A 27,216-nucleotide genomic window follows, 5' to 3' on the forward strand; every position below is an offset into this window, starting at 1 on the left:
TCAAAGTGCTTAATCTCTCAATTCCGTTTACGTAACAAATTTCTTTAGGATAGATAAACAAGTGCTGTTTGATCGGAAAGTAGATCGTTGCATGCAAAGCTTAGTTTTAATTTCTGAATCATTCTTTCATGTTGACCAGTATGCAGAAGTCCAGTTTCAGTGTTTGATTTCAGATTTGATTTCTTAGTTTTGGATCTGTGTTTATGAGTTGTTAATCTGAGTTTTCCGTGTTGAATCTGGAATTGTTATCTGAATTTTGGAAGTGTTTGTTGAAGAAGATGATGTCTATTTCAATTGGAGGGGACCACTTACTTTTTGAGATGCTTTTGCTTTTGTCCTTCACTTTTAGTTAAGCCCTGTCAGCCTAGTCATCAAACTTCCACTACACTCTGAATATTCTGTTTAGCCCAAAATAGAAACCCGTACCTTCCAAATATTTTCTGTTACAAAATTGTCTCCCCATTCCACGTACACAGTTACATTCCAAATGTTTTCCTTACCGTCTGACCAGTAGAACACCTTCTTTAAGTTCCAGCCTAGGTAGAAACTCAACCCAAGCGTGGTAGCTAACCAAATCTTCCAAGTGTCACCGCGGTAGTTTAAGAACGCACCATCTCTGTGGGATTCGACCCTTACCACCACTATACTGATCAGTAGAAGTGGGTTGAGGAATCTTTGAAACCAAGGTCAAGGTTAGTTAGGATCTCTATCCTGATCAGTAGGATATATCCTTGCTTGAACGACACCTACGCACCTTAGGTCCTTTCAAATGGCGCCGTTGCCGGGGATGGATAGCGTTATTTGCAATTACTGTGAGTGATACTTCGGTGTATATATTGTGCATAACCTTTCTTTTTTTTTCTTTCCTTTTCAGTTTATGAGAAGCAGTTCGGCTCCTGACCAGTGGAGGCCGAAGATACTTCAGCGAGGATCGATACTCGTAACCACTCGATCCGGGTTGTCGACGGCTTTATCTGACTTAGGTTCGAGTAGCGACGAAGAGCAATACAACATAGAAGGACCAATACCAGAGGAGATACCACTGTTGGAAGGCATTCCAATTCAGATGGCCGCCAACGGAGATGAGGATCCAGAGATCGGTTCCCTTAACGCGCATACCGAGGGAGAACCATCGCAAGCCATAGTCGTTACTCCAGGGCAAACCGCCTGCGATGTGAAGCCTCATGTGATCGCGATTCTGCCTACATACTGTGGGAAGAGCTATGAAGGGCCGTATGAGTTTCTGCATGAGTTTTGTAAAATTTGTAGGGCGCAGAGGAGACCAGCAGGAGCGAATGAGGATGATTATAGGTTGAAGGCCTTGCCATTTGTGCTCAAGGGGGAAGCCAACACCTGGTTCATGCGCCTGCCACCCAACTCCATTGAGACTTGGGCCGATTTCAAGTCAGCATTCCTAGGCGAGTTTTTCCCGTCATCAAAGACAAGCGCGCTGAAAAGGGAAATAACTAATGTGAAGCAAGGGTATGATGAACCCTTGAGCGATTATTGGGCAAGATACATGGGTCTTTTGGAATCATGTCCCAATCATCGTATGTCGGACATTGAAGTGCATCATACTTTCTACGAAGGTATGAACGCGGTAACCAAGGATCTAGCAAATTCATCGTCAGGAGGAAGCTTCACACAATTACGGGTCAGCGAAGCAAAGAGAGTCCTAAGGAAGCTACTGAATGCAAAAAAAAAGTATGACCATTCAAGGGAAGGATACAACCGAGAGCGGGCTGCTGTTGTCTCGTCTACTGATCAGGAAAATAAACTGGAGCAGAAAATTGACTTGAAGATGGATGAGCTGAAGAAGTCACTTCTGAGTGCGATCGAGAAAAGCACCCCACCATCTCCCCCAGCTGCGAATTACAAAGGTACAGAACAGGGAAATCAAGGACCGAACTATGAACAGCCTAGTGACTACGTGAATATGGAACAGGTCAATGCTGCGGGGTACTTCAATTCCAGTGGGCATTGGATTCAGGGTAGACAACGGGATGCACCATGGAGGGATCATCCAAACTTTCGATGGGGAGACGGGGGCCACAATCAGAACCAAGGACAGAACCAGTATAACCCCAATCCAAACCAAAACCCTAACCGTGGACTAGCAAACCCAGACTACCAGCCCAACTGGTCAGGAAGAAACCAATAAACCCAAAATCAAAGCCCACAAAGCCAAAACCCGAATCCTGTTTATGTACCAACCCACCAGAGAAACCTCCACAGTTTCCAAAATCAGCCAAATCATGCACCCCAACACCAGCAGAACCAAAATCAGTTTCAAGCCCAGCACCAGAATCAATATCCTCAAGATCAGTACGTCCCTCCTGCCCAGTATAACCAATACCCGCCTAATCAAGGCCAGCAAAACTTCCAGAACTATCAACACCAAGGGCCGAATCATTTCCAAAATCCGAACAGGCCAAGGAGGTCCGTTGAGGACATGATGAGTGAAATGCTAGCGTCACAACAGAGCATCAAAGGAGACTTGCAATCCCATAACGAGGTCGTGCAGGGGATGCAAAATGCCCAGAAAGAACATAAGGCGAACATGGATATGATGAATAGGCAGTTAGCCCAACTGGCCAGTTCGGTGGGGGATTTGAAAGGAAATGCAGGTAAACTCCCATCTACAGTCCAAATGCCCGACAAGGCAAATGTGAGTAAGGTTACGTTGAGGTCAGGAACTACTTATGACGCGCCTCAACCCAAACGACCTAGTGGAGGATCTAACGGAACGAAGATAGGAGGCGGTACCATTTCAGCGGAAGAACTAGGGAGACCTATGCCTCAGATGCAGGATCCATTCTTCTTGGATGCTACACCAATTGTAGGAGATGAACCCGAAACCCTACTGACCAGGAAGGAACCTCATCGAGAGGAAGAGCCCAGAATGGAAGCCCAGACTCAGGAACAACCCCGGAAAGACTCCAAGAAGGTCGCTAAGGGACAAGTAGATGAGAAAAAAGGGGAGAAACCATTCCCATTCCGATTTGTTACAAAGAGAAAGAAAGAGAACCCGGTTGACTATTTGTCGATTTTTGGGAAGTTGGATGTCACCATACCATTTCTCCAAGCTGTGAAACTACCCCCTCTTGGGAAATTCATAAAGGACTTCATAGCCGGGAGAGCCCAGAAAGATGGCAAGATTATGGTGGAAGGGATAGCGTCAGCAATAGTGCAAGAGACGTTACCACCCAAGAGAGCCGACCCAGGTATGTTTACCTTACCAATAACTGTTGGAGATGTGAAGGTCGAACATGCAATATGTGATTTGGGGGCGTCTATAAATGTCATGCCATTGTCTATCTATAACCGGTTGAAGGGAGTGAGGCTGTCAAGTACTAGAGTATTGATCCAACTGGCTGATAGGTCATGCATAAGTCCGGAGGGAGTTTTAGAGGATGTATTAGTTAGAGTGCATGATTTTACATACCCTGCTGATTTTTATGTGATCAAAATGAGTGAGCATGAAGCGAGGGAGTCTAGTGGAGTCTTGTTAGGAAGACCATTTTTGAGAACGGCCAAGACGATCGTGGATATGGCTGATGGGACTATTTGCATTGATTTTCATGGGGAGAAGTTTACCTTTGATATAAATGATGCCATGAAGAAACCTATTGATTCTGAAAATCTATGCTATGTTGATGTGATTGACCCTTTAGTCCAAGATTTTCTTGAGACCGAACTATTGCAGGAGAGACTCCAGGCTTTAGATGTTTATGAACAGGCTGACGTAGAAGCTGCTGCATGGTGTGATCTGATCAGTAGCCAGGGGTTGACCGATGAAGAAATTGAAGGAGCAATCAAGGATTTTTGTCAAAAGTCGGAGTTCATAGGAGCCGCAGGGGCTCAGCTACCAGTCAGTATAGAAGCACCATCAGAAGGAGATTTAGAAAAAGGGGAAGAGTCCGAGAAAAACCCCCTAACCGAAGACACACTTCCACCCCAAGTTGAGCTGAAGAAGTTACCCTCGAATTTGAAGTATGCCTTCCTCGGAGGTGAGGACTCCTATCCAGTGATCATCAGCAGCAGCCTTACGAAGGAACAAGAAGCTAGGCTACTGACCGTGCTGAGCAAGAACAAGAAGGCGATTGGATGGAGTCTTACAGATTTAGTTGGAATTAGCCCCGACGTCTGCATGCACCATATTAGGTTGGAAGAGGGAGCAAAGGCACATCGAGATACCCAAAGGAAAGTAAACCCTAACATGCGAGAGGAAATATTGAAGGAAATCTTGAAGTTGTTGTCGCTAGGGATTATCTATTCAGTGCCAGACAGCGAGTAGGTCAGCCCGATCCACATGGTTCCAAAGAAGTCGGGAATCCAAGTCGTCCAAAATGAGAGGAATGAGCTGATTCCAACAAGGCTAGTCACGGGTTGGCGAATGTGCATCGATTACCGCAAGCTGAACAATGCAACAAGGAAGGATCACTTCCCTCTGCCTTTTATCGACCAGATGTTGGAGAGGCTCGCTGGGAAGAAGTACTTTTGCTTCTTGGATGGGTACAGCGGATATTTCCAAATCTACGTGGATCCTGAAGACCAGGATAAGACCACCTTCACTTGCCCATTCGGAACTTATGCATACCGGCGCATGCCTTTCGGCCTATGCAACGCTCCAGGTACGTTTCAACGTTGCATGATGAGCATATTTTCTGATTTGATTGAGGATTGCATAGAGATATTCATGGATGACTTTACAGTCTACGGGGACTCGTTCGATTCTTGCCTTTATCATTTGGATATAGTTCTTGAGAGATGTCAAGCGAAGAGTTTGGTTTTGAACTTTGAGAAGTGCCATTTTATGGTCACCGAAGGGATTGTTCTGGGACACGTGGTCTCGGAAAGGGGAATCCAGGTGGATCGAGCAAAGGTGGACGTTATATCTAAATTACCGTTCCCTACTGATCAGAAGGGGATTAGGGGTTTTCTGGGGCATGCCGGATTTTATCGACGATTTATTAAGGATTTCTCCAAAATCGCCCAACCCCTTACCAGGCTACTTCAAAATGACGTGGAGTTCGTTTTTGATGAGCAATGCAAGGCTGCTTTCAATCTTCTCAAGGAAAAGCTGATATCCGCACCTATCATACGAGCTCCTGACTGGGACCATCCTTTCGAAGTAATGTGCGACGCCAGCGACTTTGCGGTAGGGGCCGTGCTGGGTCAGAAGATCGATGGGAAGAGGTACGTAATTTTTTATGCGTCCAAGACTTTGAATCAAGCCCAGCGGAATTACGATACCGCTGAAAAGGAGATGCTGGCAGTGGTGTATTCTTTCGAGAAGTTCCGGCCGTATTTGTTGGGATCCAAGGTCATAGTATATACTGACCATGCAGCCATTAAGTATCTGATTGCCAAGAAGGAATCCAAACCACGCTTGATCCGATGGGTACTCTTATTACAAGAATTTGATTGGGAGGTGGAAGATAAGAGAGGAGTCGAGAACAAGGTGGCAGACCATTTGAGCAGAATAATGCAAGATGGAAACAGTGACGAAGTGCATGATAAGTTTCCAGAGGAACATTTATGTGAGGTGATTTTTGCGCCCAGGAAAATTGATTGGGAAGAAGTGTACAAACTTACTGGTCAGAATGATACAGCAAAAGGAAAGGAGAAGGTAGGGCAGGAGCCATGGTATGCGGACCTGGCCAACTACCTAGTAACTGGAGAACTTCCAGAAGCACCAAGTATTACCAAGGCACAAAGAATGAAGATCAAGAGTGAAGCAAAATACTACTTTTGGGACGACCCCTACCTATGGAGGGTAGGATCCGATCAAGTGATAAGAAGGTGCATTCCTGACTGGGAGCAGCGGGATGTTCTAACCCACTGCCATTCGTTAGCATGCGGAGGACATTTCGGATCCAAGAAGACGGCAAGGAAGATTATGGATAGCGGCTTTTATTGGCCAACACTCAACAAAGATGCGTACGAGTTCTGCAGAAGTTGCGAGCGTTGCCAACTGACCGGTGGAATATCTGCCCGGGACGAAATGCCGCAGGTACCTATAATAGTTTGCGAGCTATTCGACATATGGGGAATGGATTTCATGGGGCCTTTTCCTTTTTCCTATGGCAATCTGTATATCCTAGTCGCGGTAGATTACGTCTCCAAATGGGTAGAAGCCAAGGCCACAAGTACGTGTGAAGCAAAGGAGGTGGCCAAGTTCTTAAAGAGTCATATCTTCAGCCGGTTCGGAGTTCCAAGGGCGATCATATCAGATCAAGGTACACACTTCTGTAATCGCACAATTGAAGCCTTAATGAAGAAATACGGTGTGCACCATAGACTTTCCAGCCCGTATCATCCGCAAGCCAATGGTCAAGCGGAGATCTCTAACCGTGAGATAAAGAAGATTTTGGAGAAGACTGTGAACACTTCGAGGAAAGACTGGAGTGTGAGGTTAGAGGATGTTCTCTGGGCGTATCGAACAGCCTACAAAACCCCCATAGGCATGTCCCCTTACCGGATCGTTTTTGGGAAGATGTGCCATTTACCGGTTGGGATCGAGCATCGAGCATACTGGGCAGTACAGAAAGTGAATATGGATGCTACAGCCTGCGAAGAGGAAAGGAAGCTGCAGCTGCAGGAGCTTGAGGAACTTAGATTGGAGTCATTCGACTCAGCCATGTGGTACAAGGAGCGAACCAAACTGTGGCATGATCGAAATCTGAGAACTAAGGAGCTCCACGTTGGCCAGAAAGTACTACTCTTCCAGTCAAGATTGAAGCTTATGCCAGGGAAACTCAAGTCCAAATGGACAGGACCTTACATCATAACTGCACTCAGATCCAATGGAGCAGTAGAAATTTCAGGGAGTTTTCCTAACTCGGAACCTTTCATAGTAAATGGACATAGGTTGAAAATATTCAGGGAGAATAGCGAAGTGGGTGTAGTGGATGAAATTCCGCTGCAAACACTTACATCGGTTTCATACTGATCAGTAAGATGGGAATTTGGAATTCCACATGGCTAGTTCCTTTTTGATAATTTTCTGCGTATACTGGCCAAGTAGGATTCCAAATTACCCAAGAAAGGTGTAAATATTGTAAATACGTAATTAGTCTTTGCATGTCAGATAATTTCTAAGAAAATCCAAAAATATTTTCGGGCCTTAAATTTAATTTGGAATACACATTGACCAAGAGACTACCTATTTGGTGCTATTTCAATTCTAATTTAAGAGCCCATTTGAATTATTTCCCTTATTAGGTAGGTATCGAGAAAAGACGAAATTTTGAATTAAGACTTATGCAGCTTTTGCAGGGTGGCAGCGGCTGGAGTGGCGTGGAGCAGAGAGATGTAGACGCGATAGCCAATCAGGGGCCAGCATTCCTAACCGCCTTCTGTCCAAGCGTCGCGACCGGCAACTCCCTATAGCCGGTTGCAACCACCTGCAACTGCTATCTCTCGCCTAAATTAAACGACCGTCCCAAACTTTATCCCTCACAAACCCTCATTTTCAAATTCCCTTTCTCAAGAGATATTATCCCATACTCTCTCAAGAAAGCGTAAACCACAAACCCTCATTTTCTTCCATTTTCTCCCGGATATCAAGACCAAATTCCACTCTTTACAAGCCCTAATTTTCTGCCATGGGGAAGAAAGCATTTGCTACCAAAATCAAACCGCCCTCAAAGAAGGTCAGTGAGGAAAGAAACCTCGAAATACCACCACCACCAAACCCACAACGTCCCGCGCCAACACAACCAGCCCTGCCGATGGTCTCTCTGGATGCAATGACGGAGTTTCTCCGATTGCAGGATCCGAATAGGAATTGGGCAGCGGAGTTAGAGTATTTTAACCAAGGTAGAGGGCAAGGGAGCGGAGCCGGAGCAACTCATGCGGCAACCATGCCAGTAACCACTACGCAACCCTTGACCCCTATTTCATCTACATTGCCGATTCCGTCGATGATTCCCCAAGAAAGCAACTCCTCAACTGAAGCCGAAATGACAAAGACGGAAGAATTTTTTCCGACGACCCAGGAAGCCGAACTTGAGGATCTCGAGGCCATTGCGGCTTATTATGCCTCTGATGAAGAAGAAAGAGCGGAAAGGCTGAGAAGGGAGCAACAAGACCAGGAAGGGGGAGAAGGAATTGAGGAGACGCCGGAAGTGGAAGCGGTTCACCAAGAAGTAATTAGGGAGGAGATCGACCTGAATAAGTCGGCCCAAAAGCGCGGCCTCATGACGGAAACGGAGTTTGAATCAATAGTGGAGGAGGTGAATCGCAGGGAAGATACTGCTCTAATGGCTGAGGGTCTAGACCTCGCATCGAGGGCAGTAGGAGAGGATGAACAAGCTTTTACAGAACCCATACCGAAGGATAAGACATCCCAGTCAGTAGGGGAAGAGGAGCGGAAAGAACAGAGTGAAGAGAAAGGGCCAGAGCCAGTTGATACCCAAGTGGAAGCAGGGGATGATCGAATGCAAGTAGAGGAGGGGAGACCAACCGTAGACACTCAAGTGCCGGAAACTGTGGCGCCTCCCGTCTTAAAACCCCACCCAGTGAAGCGGCAATTGGTACTGAAGACGCGGGTATCTCAGCGATGCCTGGGCAAAAGAGCAGCCAGCAAGGCCAAGACAAACACGGCTGAGAACCCGGTAGAGATCGAGAGCGAGGAAGAACAAGCCACTCCAACGAAGGCAGGGGGTGAACCTGCACAGCCTACTGCTCAGGAGGAAGAAGCACAATATCAGCGAGAAAGAAAAAGGAAAGGAAAAGCCGTTGTGAAGAACAAGCCGAGTACCAAAAAACCGCGTACCGTGAACACAAGCATCGTGATCACTGAGGCTGACCAGAGGACCCCATCAAACCGGCAAACACAGAGTGACAGTGAATATGAGATCAGTGAAGAATCTGAATCCGATAGCGATACGACCATGGAAGATGAGGAGTACAAGGAGCAGCAACTCCCTAACGATCATCGGGAACTATTGCATCCACCTGCAGAACCACTCCGATATAAGCGTTGGACGGTGGAGCTCACAGATGACGTGGTGGAGGGGATGCAAATTTTTTACTCCAAGGAGCTCCAATCCATCTATCGCACCAAGAACGCAAAAGGCAAGAAGGTTAAGTGTGGAAAGGTAATTCATCTCCCCTCGTTAGATGAATTGAAGGTTCGGGAATCGTTTCTCGCCCTTTTCCACGAATTGGGTTTTGAATGGCTGTTAAGGAATGAGAATTTGAATGTTCCGGTCGATTTGGCCAAGGAATTTTTCGCGACCTTTCGATTCAAGGTCACAACGGATTTGGATGTAGAGTGCATCAGTTTCAGAGTATTTGGAGGAGAGATTAGGATGAATTTGATTGAATGGACTATTCGGCTAGGGATATGCAGTTTGGAGGAGGCCATAGGGCCCGAGTGGAGAGATAGGGAGCGGGGGATTCCCCGCAGGCATGTGGACTTTGAGCCCCAGGTAGCTTGGGAAGAGCTTACTCACCCCGGGGCAGGACAGTTTCAGTCCACTATCTCCCGATCTATCCATCTCAACGATCCTAATCTACGCCTGGTTCAACTCTTCTTGGGTTACAACCTTTTAGGACAGTCGAATTCGGCAGTCCGGACATCGATGACGGAATTGTATCTTATGTGGTGTGCCAAGAGAGGCAAGAAGTTGCACTTAGGGTTCTGGACTGCATACACATGTCACCTCATCGCTACCCACCCAGCACGGAATATTTCCCTCTGCCATATATTAGGAATCTTTGTGAGAAACAACGTCACCGTTTCAGAGGACGAAGACTTAACCCCCTTGACGATGGTGAACGCCCCAGGATTGTTTGATACCCCCCTATTCGTCCGGACGAATGCGATATACATGAGGCAAGGCGTGCCACACTTCTACGCGATGGGAGAGGAAGCTACACCCACTGCTCGGTTGGCAGCAGCTCATGAAGCACCGGCACACGACCAGAGACAAGAGGGGATGGAAAAAGCTGTGGAGAAGATAGCGGAGGGAAGCAGGCAGATAAGGGCAGACATGATCAGATTGGCATCGGACCAGGAACAGCGTCAAGCCAGAATGGAGAAGGAAATGGATGAAGTTAGAGAGGAGAATAAGCAATTGAAAGCAGAGATGGTCAAGCTAGCGGCAGTGATGGAAAGGATGTTGGAGAGATCTGCAGAGCAGGAGACATTGGCTCAAAAGCAAGACGCTATGGAGACGTTAGTGACTACTTTGGGAGAGGAAAATCATCGATTGATCACGGAGATGGTCCGGATGGCATCCGTGATAGATGTGTTGTTGGAAGAAGTGACCAGCCGGAAGAAAGAACAAGCTACAGGAACAAGCGGCCATGCTGGCCAGGATGTTGAACCACAAGTCCCAGAGACCGTAGTGAAGGAGCAAGAGGAAGAGAAAGCCGAGGTGCTGGCAACTGCCGAGGAGCCGACAAAGAATGATGAGAACCAAGCTGGAATGGAGACAGACCAACCGGAGGACCAACCGATAGAACGACCTGCACCACCTGCCCTACGAAGGAGCAGGAGACTCCGATAGCCCCCCCCCCTACTGACCAAGTTAGTTTTTCTTTTTAAGTTTCAGTTTTTCTTTTAACTTTTCGTATTGTTGTTATGAGTTGGTTTTTGTTTAGGTAGTATAATTTGTGTTTGCGCGCAAACCCCACTTCATAACACTTAGCCTATTCCATAGTCTAAGTGTGAGAAGTTAAGGGTTTGTTTCTTTGGGGCATGTTTTCTTTGTTTTGTTTGTTTTGTTTTCTATGTCGCGTGCATGTTAGCTCACACGTAGCCCATTGCATGGTCTAAGTGTGTGGAGTTTGTATATATGTGTTTGTGGTTATGTTTTGTTGATCTCTGTATAGGTGATAAAACCTCTCTCACTTAGCCTATTCCATAGTCTAAGTGTGAGAAGTTTTTGTTTTAGTTTTGCTGTTTGTTGTCTGTGTGCCATCGTACTGGCCATTACCTTTTCCACTTCACAGCCTTATCTGAGGGCAGACACTTGTGAAGTGGGAGGGGGGACGCAATGGCCAGTAGGATGTATGTATATATGTGTAGTCTTTGTGTTTGTGCTTTTGTTTTGTTTTGTTAGGTCTAGTTTTATGTTGTGTGTGATTGGGCTTAAAACTCAACCGTCTTGAGCTGAAGGTGAGGGGAATTGAGGGAGATGGGACATGCTGGAAAACCTAAACCATCCCCGTTAGTACCTCCTAGTCAGGATAGATGAGGTGAGTATGAGAGAAAAGCCCATACTTAGAGCCAAACACGAAAGCCCTCTAAAAATGTGAGTTATAAGCCTTAAAGTGGAACCACTTTCCACATACATTGAAAAAAAAAAGAGAGAGGCTGCCACAATTCGCCTAGGGTGAAGTGATCACGGGTAGCAAATACTGAAGGCAGTAGGAACCACCCCCCCCCGTTTAAAAAAAAAAAAAAAAAAAAAAAAAAACCGCCTTTAGAACCCTTTCTTCTTAACCTTTTATATACCCAGATAAACACCCCAGCCGACAGGGACTGTGTAAGGCATGAAACAAATGGAGCTTACTGGCCAGGAGGAAGTGCGGAAAAAGCAGAAACCAGCTGGGCGAAAAAGTTCGAAGAAAATCGACCAGGGAGTCATTCCCAGTCCAAAAAAAAGGAGAAGAAGGAATAAGGGTGGCGAAGCCACGGGAAAAAAAAAGAAAGAAAAAAAAAGGAGCCGAGAAAATGAAGAAGATGGTCAGAAAGATTTGACCACAAAAGAAGAGATGAATGAAGGAATAAGGGTGGCGAAGCCACAAGATGCTACTGACCAGTGGAGACCAAAGCCAGAAGCGCCAACTAAAGAAAGCAACTGATCAGAAGCCTAATATACACAGTCCCCCCCGCATAAATAAAAAAATAGAAATTTTGAACCTTAGAGCCTTAGGAACATCCACCGAAAACATTACAAGCCAACAACCCCGTTACAAGCCTATAAGTCCTTCAGTAGCCGCTCGTGGAATCTAAGTCCGAAGCAATTGTGGTGGGCATAATGAGAGAATGCAGTCCTAACATTCCTGGTGAGGTATGAGTGACTGAGCGAACCTAGTGTTTGGCCGAGAGTGTGGGCGATCTTGACAAACAGATATACTGACTGGAAGAGAAAGGGGAGGTGGCAGAAGTTCAAGGTTGTTTAAGGCTGGATTGCACCTGATCCAGAGGGGAGGGATGGTTGAAAATATAGCCCGATCTATGTGTTTTCAGTCTTTTATGTGTTTATGTTTCTCTGTGTTTGTTTGTGTTTTTCTTTGCGTCATAGTTTAGAGTCTAAGTTAGGTAGAGTCGGTCAGGGGAGTAACCAGGCTAGAATTCGACTTATTCTTTTTCTTTGTTTGTTCTTCACGCTTGAGGACAAGCCTGTGGTAAGTGTGAGCAGTTTGATAAGTCGTATTCTAGGCCTTGTTTACGGGTCAGTATGATGTGCTTAATTGATTATATTTGCAAAACAGTTGTTTAAAGTGTGCAGGTTAAGCATTCTAGCCAGTAGGGAAGTTTCGGAATGTTCAGGTGAAGAAGGCGCCAGCATGATCTCATACTGATCAGTATTCGTGCTAAAACGGCTTGAGATGGAGAAGACGGATAGCTGGGACGGATTACCCACAATTAAGGGCAAAGAAGTCAAATTGCAACGAGGATTTACCCTAAAATCAAGGGTAGCCTCCCTATAAAAGGAAGCCAAATTGGAGAGAGAGACATCATCATCTACATTCGGATACATAGAGATTCACTCACTCACCACCATCTTTAGGTAAAAAGTTCTCTCGGTAGTTTCAGTCTTTCAGCCGTGTCCCGCTTCTTGCCTCGCCGTAGCCATGATCACTTGACGTTCAGATGTTCCCAGAATTCCAGTCATCGTCCATTCCAGCCAGCAAGATCGTAGTTTAGAGTCTCATCGCCCGGAGTGGCAAAACACTTTTATATTGCTTTCGTAGTTTTAAATTTCTCGCTTTCCTTACGTTGGATCTTGTTTGCCTTTGGATATTTTCTGCTTTTGAAGTACTTTGTTGAAGATCCGAACGTGTTTATGCTATGAAGTTGATTTCCGTTTCGTTTATTGTGGTGTTTCTTTATTCCCTTGCCTAGTTAGCTTAGATCTAAAGTTTCTCGGTGTTCAAAGTGCTTAATCTCTCAATTCCGTTTACGTAACAAATTTCTTTAGGATAGATAAACAAGTGCTGTTTGATCGGAAAGTAGATCGTTGCATGCAAAGCTTAGTTTTAATTTCTGAATCATTCTTTCATGTTGACCAGTATGCAGAAGTCCAGTTTCAGTGTTTGATTTCAGATTTGATTTCTTAGTTTTGGATCTGTGTTTGTGAGTTGTTAATCTGAGTTTTCCGTGTTGAATCTGGAATTGTTATCTGAATTTTGGAAGTGTTTGTTGAAGAAGATGATGTCTATTTCAATTGGAGGGGACCACTTACTTTTCGAGATGCTTTTGATTTTGTCCTTCACTTTTAGTTAAGCCCTGTCAGCCTAGTCATCAAACTTCCACTACACTCTGAATATTCTGTTTAGCCCAAAATAGAAACCCGTACCTTCCAAATATTTTCTGTTACAAAATTGTCTCCCCATTCCACGTACACAGTTACATTCCAAATGTTTTCCTTACCGTCTGACCAGTAGAACACCTCCTTTAAGTTCCAGCCTAGGTAGAAACTCAACCCAAGCGTGGTAGCTAACCAAATCTTCCAAGTGTCACCGCGGTAGTTTAAGAACGCACCATCTCTGTGGGATTCGACCCTTACCACCACTATACTGATCAGTAGAAGTGGGTTGAGGAATCTTTGAAACCAAGGTCTAGGTTAGTTAGGATCTCTATCCTGATCAGTAGGATATATCCTTGCTTGAACGACACCTACGCACCTTAGGTCCTTTCAACATGCGTGCGTCGTTGCTAGAGATAGAGGTAACGCTATGTTTGAACTAATTGATAAACACAACCATAAAGCTACATGGGAAGCACATTACTCTGGTGGCCCATTTCACGCACCAAGACACGAAGACTATTGGGCTAAACCTGGATGGAAATTGCGTATCACCCCTGAGCAGTTGCTTCCTCGAAAGCGCAGATGAGGCATAACAAGGAGGATTCCTAATCAAATTGATGTCCGCGAGGAAGATGAACCAAGAGCTCCCCGCAAGTGCAGGAATTGCGGCGTAGAGGGGCATGACCGAAAAAATTGCTTAGTCGGTCGTGTTATGTAGGAGTTGTTGACATTTGTAGTGCAGGTATTTTTTCTTCTCAACTTTTGATTTTCATAAATTTAATTTCGTGTTATGAGAAATCATACTCTTTCTGTTGTAACAGGACTTGTTGGTGAAGACAGTGTTTTTACTGCGGTTGGATAAAAAGCATGTTGCTGCCTTGCTGGAACTTTTTTATGTAATGGTTTTCTCATTCTGGGATGGTTTGATTGAGTAATTGAGCTTTAAGTACACTTTTATTTTGGCAAAAATAAATTATGGCATTATATATAGTGTCATTATTTACTTATTATTTACCGGCCATGACATAATATTTTTATTTTTGAAATAGTCCACACAGTCAAACTAAAAATAAAAAGATTCTCTTCTTTTTTATCTTAATTACTTATTTAATTCATATCTTAATTTAAGAAAATATATATGGACTTGCATGGGAGAAGAAAGTTAAAACGCAAATGATAAATATTAGTCAAATCTATCAATATCTAAAGGGACAGTTTTTGTGAAACTTTTTTTAATGACGATTTTGGCCTTTTTGGCGGGAAATTTGGCAGAATGACTGCTGTATTTTGACGTTTTTTTTTGCATTTTTAACCTGTTTACTAGATTGATTGTATTTTTTTGTGAAAAATAGTATAGAAGCAGATCTATACACTGCCATTTTGAGGGCTACTTTGTAGAGGCGCACGAGTTACAATATTTGATATTACATATACATATAACTATTAAATATAACACAAAAAATCCTAACAATGAATAAAATGGTTTAATAGAATCTGTATTGAGAATTAATCTTATTGCTGTAATCCATACCTGAAAAATGAAATACATCATTAGTTAAAATCCAAGCAAATGTTTAGATATAGTATCACTACTTTATCTAAGCAAATCTAAGCAAATTATCATATATAGTATCACTACTACTCTAAGCATTCCAACTTACATTTTGGTGGCTATTTGTATTAAATATTGAATTTATTAAAAGGATGTATGACAAGTTTCAGAATCAGCTGGAATGTTTAAGTTTTATTTACCTCAAGTCATTAAAGTAAATTATATATGAAGACATTTGACAGAATAAGTTAATTTCATTTATGGTCTATGTATCTACAAATGTGTTATTAAGTATTTGGACAGGCTCTCTTTCTTTACTTATGTTGGTGTGTGAATGTGTAGATATGGACAGAGGGGAATGAAATTAGTATGTACATTATATCTAATCATAATATCTATTAGAAACTTCTGTTGAAGGTTCTCTTTCTGTAGTTATGTTGGTGTGTGAATGTGTAGATATGGACAGGTTCAATTTCATTAGTATGTACATTATATCTAATCATAATATCTACTATAAACTTATGTTGAATATATACCTTATGAATTCATATCTAAATCCATGTCAAAGTATTAGTAGAGATAATAAATTGAATATATGGCATACCTTGTGTATGGCTTTTTCCTCTATTCCTCCTATTTTGTGGTTCTGTTGTAGACCATAATAGGTGCCATGCTTGAAGCAGTCCTCTGCAGCTGTATAAAATGATTGTGTCTTTAGGTTCTGTTATAGAATGGTCTCTCCATTTCTTGCTATAGGAGAGGCGGCTCATGTCTTTAGGGTTTTATTTAAAACCATTGGTATTCCTACAATTAATGCTGTTGTTAAATAATGCAGAAATCTAAAATAAGCTATTTAATATTAGAGTTGATTCGGCCCATATATTGAATATCCAATTGCATTTATGTTTTAAGATTTCCTTATATTGCAATTAATAAGGGGCCGTTTATTGGGAATCTGCAGCCTTTTCTAGGTAGTGCATGCCTTAATTCAATATGTTTAAAATATCTCTAAATAGGTAATTTTCATAATGATATATGTAAACAATATTAAAATAGATATTTGTTATTTCCTATTAGTACATGTGAAGGGTTTTTCTCATCATTATGTTTTTTTAGGCAGTAGGCTTCTTTCTACACGCCATTTCTTCCCTGATTATCTCTATAAATACCCATTTCTGTTCAAAACCCTTCAGTCCATTCCATTCACTTCATCATTTCTGCTTATTCAGATTTTAGGTAGCTCTCAAAACTTTTAAGCTGCTATTTCTCAAGTTGTGTCCATTCAGAGTTTAATCACTTACATAAACTGTTTGTTATACATTTATTGTTTCTATTTTTACATGGATCTAATTATTATTTATTAGCATTATGTATGCTGAGAGGTCTAACCTGTGTTTATTGCTTTGTTTCCCTCCTTTGTTGTCACTTTAATGGTCCTTCATTTCACACCTTATAAGCTGTCGAAATAAATAGAATGAGTTTTAGACAGAAAATATATATCAACATATACAGTGAGATATGTGTTCAGCATTTGTGACTACTCTTTTATACACTTTTTGGCTGGAGATATTATTAGAAGTTTTATATAAAAATAGCGTTTCATTACCTATATTTGTAGCTTTCATTTTAGGGCCTCCCTCATGCATTGCTAATGGGGTATAAGATACCTGCAGAACAGTGTAAAAGAGTGTTAAATAATAGCTTTGTATCAGTTGTTGAAGTCATTACCTATATATGTAGCTTTCATTTTAGGACCTCCTTCATGCATTGCTGATGGATTATAAGATATCTGCAGAACAGTGGAAAAGAGTGTTATATAATAGGAACAAATGCTGAGTTGTTGAAGTCATTATATATGGCTGTATTTGAAGCATTTTTTTATCTTTTTACAGGTTTACTTGTGAAATAAAGGCTCCATTCATTACATGTGTTAACAATCTCAGCAAGTCAATCACCAATTCAACAATCAAAGTCAGGTGTGTTCGGGCTTATCAAGGTTTACCCGAAGATAAGAATGATAAAAGCTTAGAATGTGTGTTTCATGACTCGAAGGTATATATTCATTAATGCAGAATATGCAAGCTAACAGATTCTATTTTTTGAACTACAGTTAAGAACTGATGGTGTTCTTTATAACATAAATCTTTGTTCTGATTTTCAGGGTACTAGAATTCAAGCTACATTTCCAAATAGTTTGGTCCAGAACTTTGGAAGTAAACTCAGGGAAGGAGGGATTTTTTGTATTAAAAATTTCTTTGTCAGACCTAATACACTCAGAAACAAAGCATCAAATCACCAATTTAGATTGCTAATGAATGTCAAGACAGAGATGGTTGAGGTTAATGATCATAGGTTTTTGAGAGAAATGTTTGACTTCAAGCCCTTTGCTGAAATATCACAATATGAAAATGTTGATGATTCATCCTTCTTTGGAATGATTTTATTGCTCCTTACATTTACTTTAGTGTACTTCTTCAATTTACTTGCCACTGATTATTGAATTAAGTTTCAATCTACTTAATTTTGAATAAAATTGCAACTGTATATTCCTCTTAGTTTCTGTAACAGTTGTTAACTTATTGTGTTATGCTTTCTGAAAGTTAATGCAATTGATATCTGTAGTGGATTGTCTGTTATGCTGAAATTTATTGTTCATTATGTGTAGTGGATTTAGCCTCAAATCTGCAAGTTGGAAGAAATGTTGATTAAGTTTTCATATTTGTAATTTCTGTTTGTTAGATGTCATTGGTGTGATAACCGGACCTGGTAGAGTGATCTCTCAATCTAAGTATAGATTGATTGAAATTGAGATTTCTAATGAGAAGTAAGTTCCTTTCTGGGCCTGGTATTCACATTTTATATTGTACATATGTTAAACTAACTAAGTGTATATCTTCTTTAACAGCCATAACAAACTATTTTGTACAATTTGGGAATCAAATGTGGACTTATATCTGGATCAGTTGAAGAAGAGTGAAGGGACAATTCCAATTGTTATTATTCAGTTTTGCAAGCGCAATCTATTTAGATGTTCTTTATATTTCAGGTCTTTTGTACTCTTTTTTTATTTGTCATTCGGTGTGGTAATCATTAAGTGATTGTGTTTTAGGTGAAATTCGCATTTCTACACATTTTCAAGCTTCTAAGGTTGTCATAAATGCTGATGTTAAAGAAGTTACAGAATTTAGGATGAGGTATTCATTATCCATAATTTGATTTTCAAGTCAAATGTCTAGGACATCAATTTTTGTTTATTCCTACTGATTTGTATTCACATATTACTCAGTTTATCTAAATGTAATTTTATTTTATTTAGGATAAGGGATGATAGCAGATTTGTTCAGCAAGTTTCTGTCATTGAAGGAGGACAAAGGCTTGGGGGTGAATATGATGATCTACAATTGAAGTCCCTTGAGGATTTATCTTGCCTAGAGGTATTGAATAAGTTTCACATCTCTGTCTTTTATTGGTCTCATTTATCTTTAGTTTTATGTGTAACTTTTCAATAGTTTATTTCTTTTTGTGATTCACAGGAAGGTTCATGTTGGGTATTTGGCAAAATTGATTCAGTTGAGTGCCACTATGGTGAATGGTATTTTTTGGCTTGTAAGACATGTGTTAAGAAGGTCAGAGAGGTTGATAACAAGTTCAATTGTTCTGGATGTACAAAAACCCATACTTATGCTGTTAAAAGGTTTGATACTTTGTCTCTGATAGTTTAGATTATAACTGAAATGTAGTTAAGTAATTTGTATGTATTCTTTTATCTTATTCAGGTTCAAGTTTGTGGTGAATGTTGTTGATCATACTAGCAATGCATCTTTGTTATTGTGGGATAGGGAAGGTACTCAATTGTTAGGGAGAAATGTGACTGATTTCTTAGGAAATGGTGGTCAGGTTTGTATGTCTAAACACTGTAATTTGCTTTCTTTTTCTATCATGGAGAGTTCTAATGTAATTTAAAATTTATTTCAGCAGGTTGCTCCTAATAATTCTATTCCTTCACTTATTGAAGAGATACTTGTGGGTCAAAACGTGCTGTTTAAACTTCAGTTGAAAAACCATATTGAATATTACAGAAGTTACACTTTCATTGTCAACGAAGTGTGTAATATCCCTGAAGTAGTTGATAGGTATACTCCTAAAGACTTGGGTGAACAGATCTTTAACTTTGAACCTAAGTTATCTGATCTACTTTTTGGAGCTGATCTTGCTGAGGTATTTTAATTTTGATATTATTCAGCAGTTGTACACCTTTCTGCATTTTTTAAAAGTTGTGTGGAATGTTTTTTTCTGAATTCTTTTTACGTATAGGTGTCTCAGAAGCCCTATGGTACAAGTGATCTGGCCATTCTTGATAATGATGATAGCAGTGAGTTTTCTGTTGGAGGCTCTCAATTAAATTTTGGAGTTGATGTTGCTGAGGTATTTCTGTATATATTATAGCTATATTGTTTATTTTGTAATTAGTTATCATATTTTGTAATTGTAATTATTTATCATATTTTCCTTTGAATATAGGGTTCTCAGAAAGTGTTTGTTACACCTGATCTTTCCACTGTTTGTAATGAGAAACATAAATGATGGGGTGTTGAAGGCTCTGCAAAGCGATGCTTGGATTTAGATTTTGACATTTGTGATGATGCTGATGAAGTTCAGATGAAGAAGAAAGACAAAATTGCTGGTTCTAATTAGATGGGCAGGTTGTTTTGGTGTCTATGAACTGCTGTGTTTTTTACTTAGCATTTTAAAACAATTGTCAGTCTGTTTTTTGCGTTGGTTATGGATATTATCTCTGAAATTGACAATTTTTGATGCTGTTAGGGCATGTTTTTGTTTTCCATGTTGTGAAGTTAGTAATATGAGATCTTCAGACTGAATTTTGAATTTTCAGCTATCCCAACATTTTATATGCAAGTTTTTACTTTATTGTTCTGTTTTTCCTCTTATTAGGTTATAGGGTTTAGTGTTATTGTTCTGTTTTTAATGTTTGACAATGTTTAAGGATGAAATATATCATAAAGCTCAGTAAAAGAGTTTTACTAATTTAATAAACATACCTGCAATTTTTTTCATGCATTACATACATTAGTTCATAAAATTAAGTAAAGTTTATTAATCTTAGAGGCAATTATTCTGATTCATTTTAGTTATACATATATTACTGTAACATTTATACTATAAAGCAATATTAGCTTCAAAAAGGAGATAGACTAACCTGTATAACACTGGAAGTCTTGTGGGATTGTCTGAAAGGTCTTCTTAGTTATGTGACATAGCAAAGGTAGCAAAAAGGAGATAGACTCAACAGGACTTGCATTTGAAAACACAATAGTAAGTTAGATAATATAATTTTGAGAGGTTGAGGAAAAGTAATCTATGTCTAACAAGGTAGGACAAACCTATAATCTTCCCCCACTTCAAACTTCAAGCATATAACCAAGAAAGTGTGTAGCAAATTCTCATTTCATGCAAAAGGTGCTTCTGCCAGATAAAGACCACAACATTGTAGAATTTTAAAAGTGAATATAACTGATTAATAAGTGTAGAATAAATGAATAAGTGTAAGTAAAGTTTCCCTCCCACTACTCTAACAGGTGCTTCAAGGCCATCCCCGTTTCTTTCTCTATGTTCCTGTGGACAAAAAATTAATAGTAAACAGTGAATAAAGGTTGAGTTATCTTTCATCAAATTGGTGTCATTATTTGTAGGACTGAGTTTATTTAGTTTAATCAGCATTCAGTAGCAGATATATGTCAAAGGAACATGATCTTTTATCTTGGATTTATTGTGGATTAATCAAACACAATGAAAATAGAATGCAGACTGATATTATAATTTTTGTCAAAGAGAAAGGAGACTGATATTGTACACACTGCAGTCAGCATTAATGCATTAAACTGATAGGTTAATCTTGATGCTGATATATGTAAAGTTAAAGTCCTAATTCCAAGCAAATTCTATATTTTGAACATAACAAGCATAATTATTGGCACATTATCATGGATTTGTTATTAAAAGCTGTCTGATTAAGTGTTTAACTTGATCTAATCTGATACTCCATATTTTTTCTTAAATTCCTATTCTTCTACTCCAGATTCTTTCTTAATGTCCTAATCTTTGACTCCATATTTTTTGTTAGAGAAACTTTTCTGGTCTTTATCCTTTTAATTTCTGAAATAACAATTTAAATAATATGTGTTTGTGGGAAAATCTGAAAGGTCTTCTTGGTATATGTGAATTTTTTATTCCTTTAAATATGCAGTTCTCCAGAGATTAGTATATCCTTACTATACTCTGAAGATTCTTATATCTCCAAAGATAAGTTGTTATTACCTGCTCTGTCATTCAAGTTGAGAATCTTATTGAATGAAGAAGTTAAAAAGGTCAGCTATACTTAAAAGTTCTGCTCTTCAACAGATAACAACTCCAACATCAGGTGAAACATGTAACTCTTACTCTTCTGAAATTTTCCCTAAAGCTCTATGATTTTTTTTGTTTAATTCATTTAGTACATGTACCTTTTGTATTACATCCTAACATTTATTCCACCTGTATAAAAATGAAGAAGAGCCTTTGCTATGCAATGATTTGGGAAATGTTATGCAGAAACAGATTGTGGACTTTTATTGTCAGTAGTTGGATCCAGTAGCCAAATCAAGCAATTCTGTTTATCTGTAATGGCAAAAAATAAACTTTGAAATTTATTCACTATGGTGATGCTCCAAGTTCAATTATTTGTCTATTTCTGCCTTCTAATCATTTGTGTCCAACGATTACAGATGTGTTTTGGCCATTTGTGTCAAACAATCTGTGACAACATCTAAGTCTGTAGCTGCATTCAGATGTGGGCTTCTTTGATTGCTTCTAAGCATGCATTTCCAATCAGATATAGGGTTCTTTTGTAGGTTCTAAACATGCATTTGCAGTGAGCTTCTAACCTAATCAAGCAACATACAGTGAATGGAAATATCAGATTACATACTTTGTGAAATTTTTGCTACCTTTTTAGAATTGGATTGCTCGGTTTTGGTGAGGAAACTGTGATTCCCTTCTGATCCATTATCCAAGTGATGAGCGAGTATGTCCTGGACACTGTCGTCTGGAATTAGGTTTCGATTTTGAGGCTTCCATTTTTTCTCGGTTTGTGGGTTAGGGTTTTGAGGTATTTGATTATGGGAATCGATTGAGGGATCGATGCTTATGGTTTAGGGGAGGCCGAGCTAGAAATATATTAAGATTGACGGTAAGCAGAACCTGAGACATTCGAATTAGCCGTGTATGGAGTCGCTTCGCCGGAGACGGAGTCGATTCGCCGTTCATAGGCCGCGACGTAGGTGGAGTAACAGGGAGATGGATTGGTCGGCTGTTTCATCGGGAAGTAGGGAGTCTTGATTCTCAAACCCTAGATGCTTAGGTATTATTATTGTGCCTCCATAATTTGGGCTAATTCAGTTGGGCTTCTGTTTTAAATTTTAGGGGCCCAATTTTATGCTTCCTAATTGTTAGGGGTGTTTGGGCCCTGAAATTAAAAATGATAGTGATGGGTTGGATTAAATTAACATTGATTAGATGGATTAATATTTCATTAACATTGCTTGAAATTTAGAAAATTGGGCTAAATTGCAAATAACCACGACAAATGATTGAAGTTATTTAACAATCAAATAATTTAGTTTCATATTTAGAAAGGACTTTATTTATAATTCGCTCCCATTTTGTCAACGAATCGAGTTCTATAATAAAATTTGTTATTCTAAGAATTATCTATCCTTGGTCCAAAATTTATTAATTGTTTTTTATAAAACAATTATTACAAACTCTTCGAATTCTCTAAAAGAGTGAAAAAACAATTCCATTGTGATTATTTAGTATTATTTTGCCCTTTTTTAGACTTTTTATTCTGCCCTTTATTAGACTTTTTATTTTTGAGTTGATAGTATTATTATGCCTTTTATTAGACTTTATATTTTTACTTTCTGACAATATGCATAGGAGTGGGAAATTGTTATATAGACAAAAATATAATGAATACATAGAGAATAATTGTTTACATTTTCTGAAGTGAAAGCATAATTCCAATTGTAGGCCCTTACTTATTTGTTTTGCGAAGATATTAATTTGTACTATTGTTTAAAGTATGAAAGAATACTTTTGGTAAAAGTAATCTTTTAAATTTATTAACAATGTATTGTATTTCTTTTAATTTGGCTAGTAATACTCAAATCATATATTTTGGACTAATGTGATTCAAATTTTGCTCTATATTTTGTAGCTGTTGTGTGTGGATCACTTGAAAGTCCTATTGTTATAAGTGATGATGTGCTTGATGAACGCAATCAGTTTATTGTTAATGACAGATCTTTCGGTTCATCTTATGTTAATCAAGATGGAGGTATGTTTTATCGTATCTTGGTTACTGACTTAATTTTCTAATTTTGTATTTTCCTGATTATATATGTCAAATTGTATATGTGAATAGTTTATGCTTTACTAATTTTTTGTATAGAATTTTGGGATATTGGTGATCCTTCGTATATGTGTTCACATTGTGGAGCATTATTTTGGTATGAGGAACGTCTTGGCAACCCCAATAAGGCCACAAATCCAAGATATTCGGGTTGTTGTATGAATGGGAATGTTGAGATTCCTAAGTTGACTTCTCCACCTGACGTTTTGCACCAATTAATGTTCTCTAATGACGCCAAAAGCAGTCACTATTTGAAAAATTTTCGTTCATATAATTCGATGTTTGGTTTTACCTCCATGGGAGGTAAAGTTGACAATAGTGTTAACACTGGTGGTGGCCCCCCTGTTTTTCGTTTACACGGGCAAAATTACCACTTAATTGGTAGTTTACTACCATTAGACGGTTGTGAGCCGAAGTTTGCCAAGTTATATGTGTATGATACAGACAACGAGATTAATTACAGAATAATGTCCGTGAGGTAATTAAGTTTTCATTAGCTAACAAATTAAATATATATTTAGTTTTGTTAAAAATAAATATAGTATTTTTTATTTTAAAGGCAAAGGGATGCAGTGAATAACCTTCATTTAGAGATTGTCAGTGATTTGCAACATATGTTGGATGAAAATAATGCGTTAGTGAAGTCTTTTCGTATGGCCAAAGAAAAGATTGGACATGAAAATCAACCCAATGTAAGTTTGAGGTTGCTTGGTAAGAGAGGTAGGGATGGAAGAACCTATAACCTACCGTCCGTTTCTGAGGTTGATGTGCTTGTCGTTGGTGATTTCGATGAAGCTTTGGGTGACAGAGATATTGTTGTTGTAAAGAAGTCAGGGCAATTGCAGCGCATTAGTGAACTGCATCCTTCTTATCTTCCACTCCAGTATCCACTTTTGTTTCCTTATGGGGAGGAAGGTTATAGAGAAGATATTGGATTTTTTAAAAATTGTTCTTCTTCATCGACCCATAGAAAAAGTATTAGTCCTAAAGAATTTTTTTCCTTCCGCTTACATGAAAGAATTTCTGAGTATTCTATTCTTTTATTTGGAAGGCGATTGTTTCAGCAGTTTGTCGTTGATGCATACACGATGATTGAGACTGGACGTCTTACTTTTGTACGAACCCATCAAAAAAGGTTGCGGGCTGAATTGTATAGTGGTCTGGCGGAAGCTGTTCTTCGTGGTGAGACAGATGGTTCAAGGCATGGGAAACGAATTATCTTGCCTTCCAGTTTTGTTGGTGGAGCTCGATATATGGTTCAGAATTATCAAGATGCGATGGCGATCTGTAGGTGGATTGGGTACCCAAATTTATTTATTACCTTTACGTGCAATCCTAAATGGCCAGAGATATGTCGATATCTTGCATCTAAGGGCTTGAAATCAGATGATCGTCCTGATATTATTTGTAGAATCTTTAAAGTCAAGTTGGATAATTTGATAAGAGATCTTAAGAGTAAAAAAATATTTGGAGCTGTGAAAGCAGGTATTTTTAAAGACCTTGCTTTCAAATATTTTTTAAAGTTGTTTTCGAATAAGTAATTTAGTAAATTATTTTCTGCAGTTGTGTACACAGTTGAGTTTCAGAAACGTGGATTGCCCCATGCTCATATTTTGTTGTTTTTAAGCAATGAGGACAAACAGCCTAAGCCTCAACGCATTGATGAGATTATTTCAGCTGAACTTCCCGACCAAGTAGTTGATCCTCACTATTATGAGTATGTGAAAGAATACATGATGCATGGGCCGTGTGGTGTCGTTCGAAAATCGTCTCCTTGCATGGTCAATGGATGTTGTTCCAAATATTTTCCCAAAAAATATCTTGCGGTCAAAAGCATTGATGAAGATGGCTATCCTGCTTACAGACGTAGAGATAATGGTCGTGTTGTTGTGAAGGATGGTGCGCCCCTAGATAATAGATATGTTGTTCCACACAATCGTTATCTTTTTATGAAGTATGGCGGTCATGTCAACGTTGAGTGGTGCAACCAGTCGCAATCTATTAAGTATTTGTTTAAGTATATAAATAAGGGTTATGATCGTGTGACAACTTCTTTTTTCCAATCTGGTGCGGATGGTGCTGAACGATGTACTGATGAAGTAAGTTTGTACTACGATTGTAGGTATATATCGTATTGTGAAGCTGCTTGGAGAATATTTGGATTTGAAATTCAATACAAAGATCCTCCTGTTGACAGATTGAGTTTTCATCTTCCAGATCAACAACATGTCATATTTGATGAAGCAGCTGACTTGGATACTGTTTTGAATAGTAAGACAATTCATGAAAGTAAGTTCTTGGCTTGGATGGAAGCAAATAAGATATATTCTCAAGGTAGGGACCTCACTTATGGTGAATTTCCTACGAAATTTGTATGGAAGAAGAATCACTGGAACCTAAGAAACAAAGATATTCTATTGGAAGGTTGTTTTATGTTGCTCCTGGTTCTGGTGATATGTATTATCTCAGATGTTTGTTAAATATTGTTAAAGGAGCTTCTTCCTATGAAGACATCAGATGTGTTAATGGCGTTCAGTATGCTACATTTAGAGATGCTTGCTTTGCTTTAGGGTTGTTGGATGATGATAAGGAATATGTTCATGGAATTGTGAAGGCTTCTTTTTGGGCTTCAGCTCACTCTTTGAGATTGTTGTATGTGAGTTTGTTAACATCAGAATCTATTTCACGCCCGGATTTTGTTTGGCAAAGTTGTTGGAAACAGTTGTCCGAAGATATTCTTTATAGCCGTCGAAAATTAACAAATAATCCTGGTAAGCTATTTTTTAATTATTTTCGTTGCACTTTTGTTATGTTATTTATTATTCATTTTAATTGACAAGTTGACAATAATTCTATCAATGTATTTGTAATTACTATAGGTTTGATCTTGAGTGAGGATGAAATTCAGAATTTTGCGTTGGCAGAAATAGAGAAATTGCTGCAGAATCTTGGCAAAACTTTGCGTGATCTCCATGGTTTGCCGTATCCTGATATTCAGTATTTTGAATCATGTGAAAATAGACTGATTATTGATGAGTTGTGTTATGATCGCGATGTTTTAGCAAGTGAATATTCGGAATGTATTTCCAAATTCACTGACGAGCAACTTTGTGTGCATGACACTATAATGTCGTCTGTGTATTCTAATGATGGAGGAATATTTTTTGTAAACGGGTATGGAGGTACTGGGAAAACTTTCATTTGGAGAGCATTGTCTGCAGGGATTCGTTCGAAGGGCGATATTGTTTTAAATGTGGCGTCAAGTGGCATAGCATCTTTATTATTGCCGGGTGGTAGAACGGCCCATTCTCGGTTTAAAATTCCCATTATTGTGAATGAAGATTCTATGTGCAATATTAAACCAGGTAGTGCACTTGCTGAGTTGATTGTGAGAGCAAAGCTTATTATATGGGATGAAGTTCCAATGATTCATAAACATTGCATAGAAGTCGTGGATAGAACTTTAAGAGATATTATGCGTGTATCTGATCAATTAAACATGAACAAGCCGTTTGGTGGAAAAACGGTTGTTTTCGGTGGTGACTTTAGACAAATTTTGCTTGTTGTTCCTAAAGGCAGTCGTCAAGATGTTGTGAATGCTACTATTAACTCATCTTATCTTTGGAAGAGTTGCACAGTTGTAAGGCTAACAAAAAATATGAGGCTTTTGAATGTGGAAAATGTTGATGAAGCCTCCA

The sequence above is a fragment of the Salvia splendens genome, chromosome 1 (assembly GCF_004379255.2).
Source record: "Salvia splendens isolate huo1 chromosome 1, SspV2, whole genome shotgun sequence".
Classification (NCBI taxonomy): Eukaryota; Viridiplantae; Streptophyta; class Magnoliopsida; order Lamiales; family Lamiaceae; genus Salvia; species Salvia splendens.